This window comes from Cebus imitator, unplaced genomic scaffold, assembly GCF_001604975.1.
Source record: "Cebus imitator isolate Cc_AM_T3 unplaced genomic scaffold, Cebus_imitator-1.0 Scaffold431, whole genome shotgun sequence".
NCBI classification, from domain to species: domain Eukaryota; kingdom Metazoa; phylum Chordata; class Mammalia; order Primates; family Cebidae; genus Cebus; species Cebus imitator.
This window is the reverse complement of record NW_016107746.1, coordinates 1,277,841-1,287,897: the sequence shown is the minus strand read 5'-3', so window position 1 is coordinate 1,287,897 and position 10,057 is coordinate 1,277,841. Positions and strand designations below refer to the sequence as shown.

The window sequence follows — 10,057 nt, the reverse complement described above, 5'->3', positions numbered from 1 at the left end:
TTGCTGCCTTCATCCCCATCACCTATATCTGGCATTTCTCCCCATGCTATGTCTCCCCAACTCCCCACCCCCCACTGTCCCTCCCCTATTTCCCCCCAACAGACCCCAGTGTGTGATGCTCCCCTCCCTGTGTCCATGTGTTCTCATTGTTCAACACCTGCCTATGAATGAGAACATGCATGTTTGATTTTCTGTTCTTGTGTCAGTTTGCTGAGAATGATGGTTTCCAGATTCATCCATGTCCCTACAAAGGACATGAACTCAACGTTTTTGATGGCTGCGTAATATTCCATGGTGTATGTGTGCCACATTTTCCCTGTCCAGTCTATCATCAATGGGCATTTGGGTTGGTTCCAGGTCTTTGCTATTGTAAACAGTGCTGCAATGAACATTCATGTACATGTGTCCTTATAGTAGAACGATTTATAATCCTTTGGATATATACCCAGTAATGGGATTGCTGGGCATATGCTGTTTTATTGTGCTTTGCTGATACTGTGTTTTCTACAGATTGAAAGTTGTGACAAATCTGCCTTGAACAATCTATTGGTGCCATTTTCCCAATCTGTGCTCCTTTCATGTCTCTTTGTCACATTTTGGTAATTCTTACAATATTTCAAACTTTTATCTATTATTATAACTCTTATGGTGATCTGTGATCAGTGATGGTTTTGTGGTGCCACAAAGGTCAGACACTGAACTTAATCAGTATCTGTTGTGCTTTGACTGTTCCACTGACCCGCAGTTCCCCTCTCTCTCCCTCTCCTCAGGCCTCCCTATTCCCTGAGACACAACAATGTTGAAATTAGCCCACTTACAAACCCTATAATGGCCTCTAAGTATCCAAGTGAAAGGAAAAAATCATACATCTCTCACTTATTAGAAACTAGAAATGATGAAGCTTTGTGAGGAAGGCATGTGAAGAGCTGAGATAGGCCAAAATCTAGGCCTCTTGTGCCAGTTAGCTAAGTTGTGAATACAAAAGAATAGTTCTTGAAGGAAATTTAAAAAGTACTATTCCAGTGAACACACAAATCATAAGAAAGCAAAACAGCCTATGACCAAAAAAGTTTTGGGTCTGGATAGAAGATCAAACCAGCCACAACATTCCCTTGAGCCAAAGCCTAATCCAGAGCAAGGCTCTAATTCTCTTTGGTTCTCTGAAGTCTGAGAGATGTGAGAAAGCTGCAGAAGAAAGTTGGAAGCTAGCAGACGTTGGTTCATGAGGCTTAAGAGCAGAAGTTTCTCCATAACATAAAAGTACAAAGTGAAGCAGTAAGTTATCCAGGAAATATAGCAAAGATCATTGATGGAAGTGGTTACACTGAACAACAGATTTCCAATGTAGACAAGGCAGCCTTCTATTAGAAGGAATGCCCACCTAGGACTTTCCTAGCTAGAGATGAGCAGTCAGCGTGTGGGTTCAAAACTTCAAAGGACAGGCCGACTCTTTTGTTAGAGGCTAATGCAGCTGATGACTTGAGGTTGAAGCCAATACTTATTAACCATTCCGAAAATCCTATGGCCCTTAAGAATTATGCTAAGCTTACTCTGTCTGTGCTCTATAAATGGAAAAACAAAGTTTGGATAACAGCACATCTATTTATAGCATGGTTTCCTGAATAATTTTTTTCCAGAGTTTCAAAATATTCTCATCTGTTAAATTAAGAGTGTCTCCCATAGAAAAGCAGTGGAGGCCCCACAAGCAAAGTACAAAACAGAATTAAAACTCCCAAGGGTCTTGTCTTTACAAAAGAAAAGGCAGGAGGCAGACCCTGGACAGCTGGTCATGCTGGCCGCTCTTGCTGGGCCACGTTGCATAATCCTCAGTTGCATCATTACATTGTCTGAGTGTTTTGATGGGGGGAGAAGGGGCAGTGTAATGTGTACAGGAGGAGATGCCCAGAGGGTGGTCTTCTCTTATCCCTTTTTTATATCCCAGAGGAAATTGGGGGAACCTGGCTACAACTTAAAATTAGGCTATGTGTTTCAAACCTGAGGACAGGGGTAAGAGGGGATCTGTGCTTTAAGCAACCTGAGCCAGAGGCAGAGGGGTGTTGGAGGGGTAGGGGAGGATGCATGATGCATATTGCTTTGTACCTTTCACTGGAAAGGTGGGCAACAGCCAACAGTAGCTCACAGGTTTGTAAACTGAGCCTGTTGGCTTTAAGAAGGGAAGCAATGAAGTCGAATTAAGTATAAAAGAGTCATTTGTGCAAAAATACCTTAAAGACCTAGGGAAGGGGGTGTTCCCCTTAGCACCTGGTGGGGAGAGTGCCATATACCACCACCCCCAAAGGCCACTCAGCGCCAGGCCCTGCTCAGGGCTGGGGAAAGGGAAAGCCTCTCCACCAGCCAGGGAGGCAGAGGGCAAGCTGGGCCTGTCCCCATACCTAGCCCTTCTAATAGGCTTTGAAGCATAGGGCTGGGGCCTACCAGGGCTTTGGAGGCAGCTGGTGAAGCAGGGGCACTTGGCACACTGCTGAGACTGCCACCGGTGGTCCCAGGCAGGGAGGGCTGGATGTGGTGCCTGGACTGAGGAAGGCTCCCTGAGGAGAGGGTTGGGGGAGGAGGAAGGTGTGCACAGGTGTGTATCTGACCCTGAAAGGTTAAAGCTCCCATCAGAATGGGAAGAGCCAGGGGTGGGGATTCCCAGGAGGGACAGCACAGAAGGGAGGATTGTTGAGATGGCTCCGGGAGAGAAAAGCGTTGGGGGACAGGAGCAGGGGCCCGAGGATGGCTCTGTCCGGGGAGTCTATGGGGACTATGCTGAGAGGAATCAAGTGATGAGGAGTGGGAAGCTGAGGGTGCCTGGTTACAGGGCCAAGGGCTGGGAGGGTGTAGTGGGGGATGCTATGCCTTGGCTGCTGCAGAGTAGGCTGCTAGCAAGGAAGCAGGGTGCCCCAGGCCTTCCACCATGGGGGCCCCTCCCAGGGGCCCCAAGACCAGGTGTAGGTGCATAGTGGCTGAAGACACTGGTGGGTGAGTGACAGGACCAGGGTAGGCAGGGAGATTATTGCTCAGGGGCAGGGGAGGGGGTGTTAAGATCTGAAGGTGCTAAGGAGGAAGCATAAGGGGCCAGAGGAGAGCCCAGATCAGAGGACACCAGGCTGGATCTGAGGACAGCTCCCCAGTTGTATGAGGGAACATTAAGGCTGATAGCAGGTGGAGGAGGTGGGGCTGGAGAGGGGTCATTGCCCCTTGGGAGGAAACAGGGGCTGCTACTGCCCCCAGAATGAACTGGGTCAGGAAGCCTTGGTGGGAAAAGCCTGCCATGTCCTGCTAGAGTAAAGAAGGCCTGGGAAACTGAGGGTGGTTTTGGGGAAGGGAGCCAGGATCCCCATTAAGTGGAGTTGTAGGAGGAACTTGACATGGAAGGCAGGCAGAGGGGAGCCCTGAAGACACAGTGTAGAGCATTGGGGGCTCACTCCCTCTTCAGGAGAAGAGTGTGAGCAGGTGGTCTCCATGCTGCAGTATAAGCAATGGGGAAAGGATTCCCTATTTAATAAATGGTGTTGGGAAAACTGGCTAGCCATACGCAGAAACCTAAAACTGGATTCTTTCCTTACACTTTATACAAAAATTAACTGCAGATGGATTAAAGATTTAAACATAAGACATAACACTATAAAAACCCTAGAAGAAAACCTAGACAATACCATTCAGGACATAGGCATGGGCAAGGACTTCATGACTAAAACACCAAAAGCAATGGCAACAAAAGCCAAAATAGACAAATTGGATCTTATTAATCTAAGGTGCTTCTGTACAGCAAAAGAAACTATCATTAGAATGAACCAGCAATCAACAGAATGGGAAAAAACTTTTCCAATCCACCCATCTGACAAAGGGCTAATATCCAGAATCTACAAAAAACTTAAACAAATTTACAAGAAAGAAACAACCCCATCAAAAAGTGGGCAAAGGATATGAAGAGACACTTCTCAAAAGAAGACGTTTATGCAGCCAACAAACATTTGAAGAAAAGCTCATCATCACCGGTCATTAGAGAAATGCAAATCAAAACCACATTGAGATACCATCTCACACCAGTTAGAATGACTATCATTAAAAAATCAGAAGACAACAGATGCTGGAGAGGATGTGGAGAAATAGGAACACATTTACACTGTTTGTGGGAGTGTAAATTAGTTCAACCATTGTGGAAAACAGTGTGGTGATTCCTCAAGAATCTAGGAACAGAAATACCATTTGACCAAGCAATCTCATTGTTGGATATAATGAGATATATCCAAAGGATTATAAATCATTCTATTATAAAGACACATGCACATGTATGTTTATTGCAGCACTGTTCCCAACAGCAAAGTCTTGGAACCAACTCAAATGCCCATCAATGATAGATTGGATAAAGAAAATGTGGCACATATACACCATGGAATACTATGCAACCATAAAAAAGGATGAGTTTATTTATTTATTTTTTTGGCAGGGACACGAATAAAGCTGGAAACCATCATTCTTAGGAAACTGACACAAGAACAGAAAACCAAACACTGTATGTTCTCACTCATAAGTGGGTGTTGAACAATGAAAACACATGAACACAGGGAGGGGAACATCACACACCAGGGCCTTTTGTGGTGGGGGCTGGAGGAGTGATAGCGTTAGGAGAAATACCTAATGTAGATGATGGGGTTGATGGATGCAGTCAACCACCATGGCACGTGTATACCTATGTAACAAACCTGCATGTTCTGCATGTGTACCCCAGAATTTAAAATGTATAAAAAAGACACATATAAAAAGCAATCCAAGTTAGAAGACTGAAAAGAATCATTGGAATATAGCAATAAAAGTGAAATTATATATGTTAATTGGATGTGGGTTTTTTTTTTTTAATCTGTATGGTATCATTTTCAATTTTGTAAAATATTCCACTTGTTGCTTTTGCTTTTCCACCAATATTTTTCCCTGTATACTTCTTGAATTATGATATTTTTAGAATCAACCACCAAGCACATTTAGTCAAATGCATGTGGCCCATGGTTGGTGTGGTTAATAGTAAGGGCACTGTGACATAAATTCAAGCATCCTCAGTACCATTTGCCTACTTTTTTTAACAAATAAATTTTCTTTTTTAACTTTTTGCAGTTAGAGCTTAAGAAGAGTTTTACATTTTCTCTTGGGCTATAAGGCAACCAGAAAGAATTAGACCTTTTTTGTATTAGATTTTTCTTCTCTTTGCTCTTCCTCTTTGCTTTGTTCATGAAATTTGCTGTTGCTATTTTAGCCACGTTCAGCATCTAAAGAATTTATGCCATTTGGCTGCCATGACACAGCTATAAATTATGTCCTTTTAACCACATTCCATAGAGAGGTAGGTGATGTAGTTCTTCTTGTATATCTTGAAAGGATATGTAAAATTTTAAAGACAAGCTAAACTTTGATTATTTTTCACTAGCTACTCAAGCTTATTTGTCCTGACATATGAAATATTTCTTTTGTAATATATTCTTAGACTGTTTCCTAGCACTCATATTCTATGTGTATATTTGGATGTTTATGGCTTATTGAGGAAAAGATAGTTAATTCTACAAGTTGTGGACCTAGAGTTTGTATTAAAATTATAATTTAGGAAGAGTATATTTTTAAACCTAATATTTGAATAGTTTGTCAAATGTCACATTATTTTAAATATAGACCAAAAGTATTTTTGAATTGAGCTCCATAAGTGTGTGGGTTGAAATTAGGTAAATTAAATATTATTGTGAATTTTAAACAGTAACATTTTTAGGCAGTCTCCTTTGATATTTGATTACTATTTACATTGGCTTTACAAATTTTAAAATGAGCAGTCGCTTTTCTGTCTGTCTGTTCATGTGCCAACATCAACATCGAATTTATCAAGTAGTTATTTATGCAATGTTTAGACAGGCAAAATGAAATGGAGAGGTGGGGCAATTATCTGTAGATCCAACCTACACAACTTTCAGCAACTGTGGAGAAAATGGTATGGCTGCCCAGAACAGCTGAGTTTTGTTAGCTCTGCCCTGAGCATTTAGTTAGTTACACAATTATTCATGTTCTTTAGACTTTGTGTTTCTACAGTCTACGTCTGAGCTCAGCTGCTCATGGCAGTCTTCGGTGGTCCTTAATTAACTATGAAGATTATCTCAGCAAAATCAAGCTTTAGAAATCTCCATCCATAAAATGTTTACGACCATTTCATCTATGGCATAACCTGTTTTAATGGCCATAGAGAGAGATTATATGAAGATACAGCCACACTTAGAAATTAGGAATTAACACTTTAAAAAGGGTATATCGTATTGGCATTTGAATTTTTAAAATAAAACACGTGCCAAGCATAGTTTTTGGAAGCCAAGCAAATTCTAAATACACTGGTATTTAAACTTTAAGATGTAGAGATTTAGTAACTGATTAGTATTAATTATTGAATAATCACTACTTATGTTTTAGTGTCAGTTTTTATTCATTGATCCAGTCCTGCAGAAGAGACTTTGGAAGCATTAACTGAGTCTTGAATTTCAATTAAGGAGAAGTTCATTTTAATCACTAAGGAGTAAGTTGCAAAATAGATTAAAGGCCACTCCCAAAATAAAACTACCAAGTATGATAAGTGAAAATCACACTTTTTGCTATCATTCTAATTTTTAAATTTCTAAATAAATGTTGAACAACTACTTGGAGAATATCAGTAAGGAAGGTGCCAAATCATTAACCTGCATTGAACTATCACAAGTTCTGACACGGCGCTGGATGGATAGGTAAGGCCTGGACTAGAGGTGACCTTTAATATCCTTCCCAACCCAGAGCTTCTGCGAGTCTAAGAACTGGGCTTTGACCCTGACCTTTACAAAGCTACCATGTGGGAATAAAAGATGTTTCCAGGAAAAAGAATCCACAACAATAATGACAGCTGATGGATTAAGTCCTTCATGTGCTTGGCACTCTAATCTCCATTAATCCACTCAGATGATGAATAAAGTTGGGATTCTTATCTTCATTTTACAGAAGAAAAGACTGAAGCTAGAAGAGGCAAAGGAACACGCCAAGAACATACCATGAGCAAATCTTCAAGAATCCTAAAGTGGCTTTCTGGGAATAATCAAGGCTTTTTGGGGGGACTAAATGGTCCAGAGATTTGATTCCATTTTCCAAAAGGGATTGGGTATAGAGGCAATGTCTGAATGTGTATCCATCACCCTTATCAGTCATATTATTGAAATTTGTACATACCCAGGCTTACAATTTCACATTGGCTGGTCTGAAGTCCTAGCTCAAGTGCCTTCCTCCTACTGCTATTTGGTTTATATTACTATTCTTTGGCTGGGTGTAGTGGCTCATGTCTGTAATCCTGGCACTTTGAGAGGCTGAGATGGACAGATCACCTGAAGTCAAGAGTTGGAGGCCAGGCGCGGTGGCTCACACTTGCAATCCTAGCACTTTCGGAGGCTGAGGTGGGCGGATCACCTGAGGTCGGGAGTTTGAGACCAGCCTGATCAACATGAAGAAATCCCATCTCCCAAAAAAGAAAAAAGAAAAAAAAAAAGAGTTGGATTCCAGCCTGGCCAATATGGGGAAACCTTGTCAATACAAAAAATTAGCTGGGTGTGGTGGCTCACACCTCTAATCCCAGCTACTCTGGAGGCTGAGGCAGGAGAATCACTTGAACCTGGAAGGCAGAGGTTGCAGTGAGCCAAAATCGTGCCACTGCACTCCAGCTTGGGTGACAGAGAGAGACTTTACCTCAAAACAAAACAAAACAAAACAAAATTCTTCGAATTGGCCGTTTCTTTTCTTTCCTTCATCATACTTTCACTACACTCTACCTCTATGCAAACATTGATGCTAGACTTGTACATATGGGAGTACTTATACAACAAACAAAACCTTATTGCTAAACTTCTATGTGAATAAAATAATATATATTCCATCTTGTCTAGAAAGAAACACTTGAGTCTATTATGAAGACCCATGCCAAAATTATTATTGATATTATTTTTAGAGATGGGCTGGAGTGTGGTGGTGCAATCATAGCTCGCTGCAGCCTAGAAGGCCTTGGCTCAAGTGATCTTCCCACTTCAGCCTCCTGGGTAGCTGGGTCTACAGGTGCATACCACCATGCCTGGCTAATTGTTTTTATTCTTCTAGAGACAGGGCCTCATTATGTTGCCCAGGCTGGTCTTAGGCAATCCTCTTGCCTCAGCCTTCAAAATTATTTTTGAAAAATATAATTATTGTTGATTACTATATCAATTTTTCTATTGTAATTTGAAATAAATATTTTCTATTTTATTCAACAACTTGTATTTCTTAGCTCTAATGTTACTTTTGAATATTTGTATCTTTCATTTAACAAGTTCATTTTGATGTGACTTTTTCCTTATTTTTCAATTATTAAATGTTAAGAGAAGGATATATAGAAATTACAGTATCTGGCTTTTAGTAAGTATTTCTCATCAGATTTAAAATGTTTAAGGGTAGGCCCAGTGCGGTGGCTCACGCCTGTAATCCCAGCACTCTGGGAGGCTGAGGCGGGTAGATCACCTAAGGTCAGGAGTTCGAGACCAGCCTAGCCAACATGGTGAAACCCCTGTCTCTACTAAAAATACAAAAATTACTGGGGGCGGTGGTGTGTGCCTATAATCCCAGTTGCTCGGGAAGCTGAGGCATGAGACTTGCTTGAACTTGGGAGGTGGAGGTTAAAGTGAGCCGAGATTGCACCATTGTACTCCAGCCTGGGCAACAGAGTGAGACTCTGTCTCAAAATAGTAATAATAATAATAATAATTTAAGGGTAATACAATTTTTGGTTTCAGCAAGTAAACCTGCTTTCAAGACCTAATTAATTTTCTTTAATGACCTATCACATTGGCCTCATTTTAACATATTATGAGGAACTTGTCTCCCTAAATCATTGCCATCCTTAAAGATGATTTTAAGAAGAGTTGAGTTATTTTTATTCCTGTTCATTTTTTTAATCCCTGGAAATGGTGTAAGTAAATATAGCTTTCCTTTTTAAATAGAATCTTATTTTCTTAATAATTTAGCCCAGCATGATTGCTTAACACTAGCATCTCAGATTCAAGTGGCATTTCTTCAGAGAGATACTTCTAATAAAGGATGTCTTAAAGTGTAGTTTAGGCCCACCTGCCTTAGAATAAACTGGAGTGCTTGTTTAAAATGTCTCTTAGGGAGACTTTGCCCTGACTCACTGAATCCATCTCTTACAATGGGGCCCCAAAAGCATTTTTAAATAAACCTCTCCAAATGATCCTTAAGCACTTAAAATTGTCTGGGAAGAAATACTTGAGTCTATTGTGAAGACCCATGCCTGTCTTAGAGAATGTATCACTAATAGCATTAAAAAGTATATCCACACTTCAAATAACCCTCTTGATTCTTTGGCAGGCTGTGCCCAATTAGTGGAAAGCAGCACTATGTGCTGATCAACTACTGACTAAACCAGCCCAATTGCTGTCTCTAGGTTCAAAACGATTGCACCATATAGGTGTCATTCAACCATGTGTACAACATGATAACTGAAGCCCCTTAACACAATAGAGGCAAATGTGTCCCTTACATTATGTTGAAACTGATTTTTTGCCAGCGCATTTTTGCAGTCTAGTTTTCAGTTTCTGTCCTGCTCCCACGTTTTTCTAATATCCTCTACTTCCTTTGACATGAGGGAGGCAATGTGCTGAGTTTAGTTTGCAGGAAAGAAAGAATCTATTAATGGGGCAGTTTCTCTGTGATTATCTGGAGTTCATTTCAGGTGAGCCACTTTTCTCCCTCCAAGTATAGAAGTGACAAAGGACATCTTTATAACATCAGCCTGAATTTACTGCTGCTATTATCTCTGGTTGCTCAAATAAACATTTGCTTTATTTTTTTTCTAGAGATAAGATCTTGCTATGTTGCCCAGGCTGGCTTGAACTCCTGGGGCTTCAAGCTTGAACTCCTAGCTTGAACTAGCTGAGACTACAAGCACATGCTATGGGCTGCATTTTTGAAGTGTCCAGCAACCACGGTAGACTTTTTTTTTTTTTTTTTTTTTTTTTTTTTTTTT

General features: G+C 40.8%; 1 pseudogene; it reads right to left on the bottom strand.

Annotated features, from left to right (window-relative positions):
- Window positions 1–2,026: 2,026 nt before the first annotated feature.
- Window positions 2,027–7,203, bottom strand: LOC108290326 (annotated as a pseudogene).
- Between the last annotated feature and the right edge of the window lie 2,854 nt (window positions 7,204–10,057).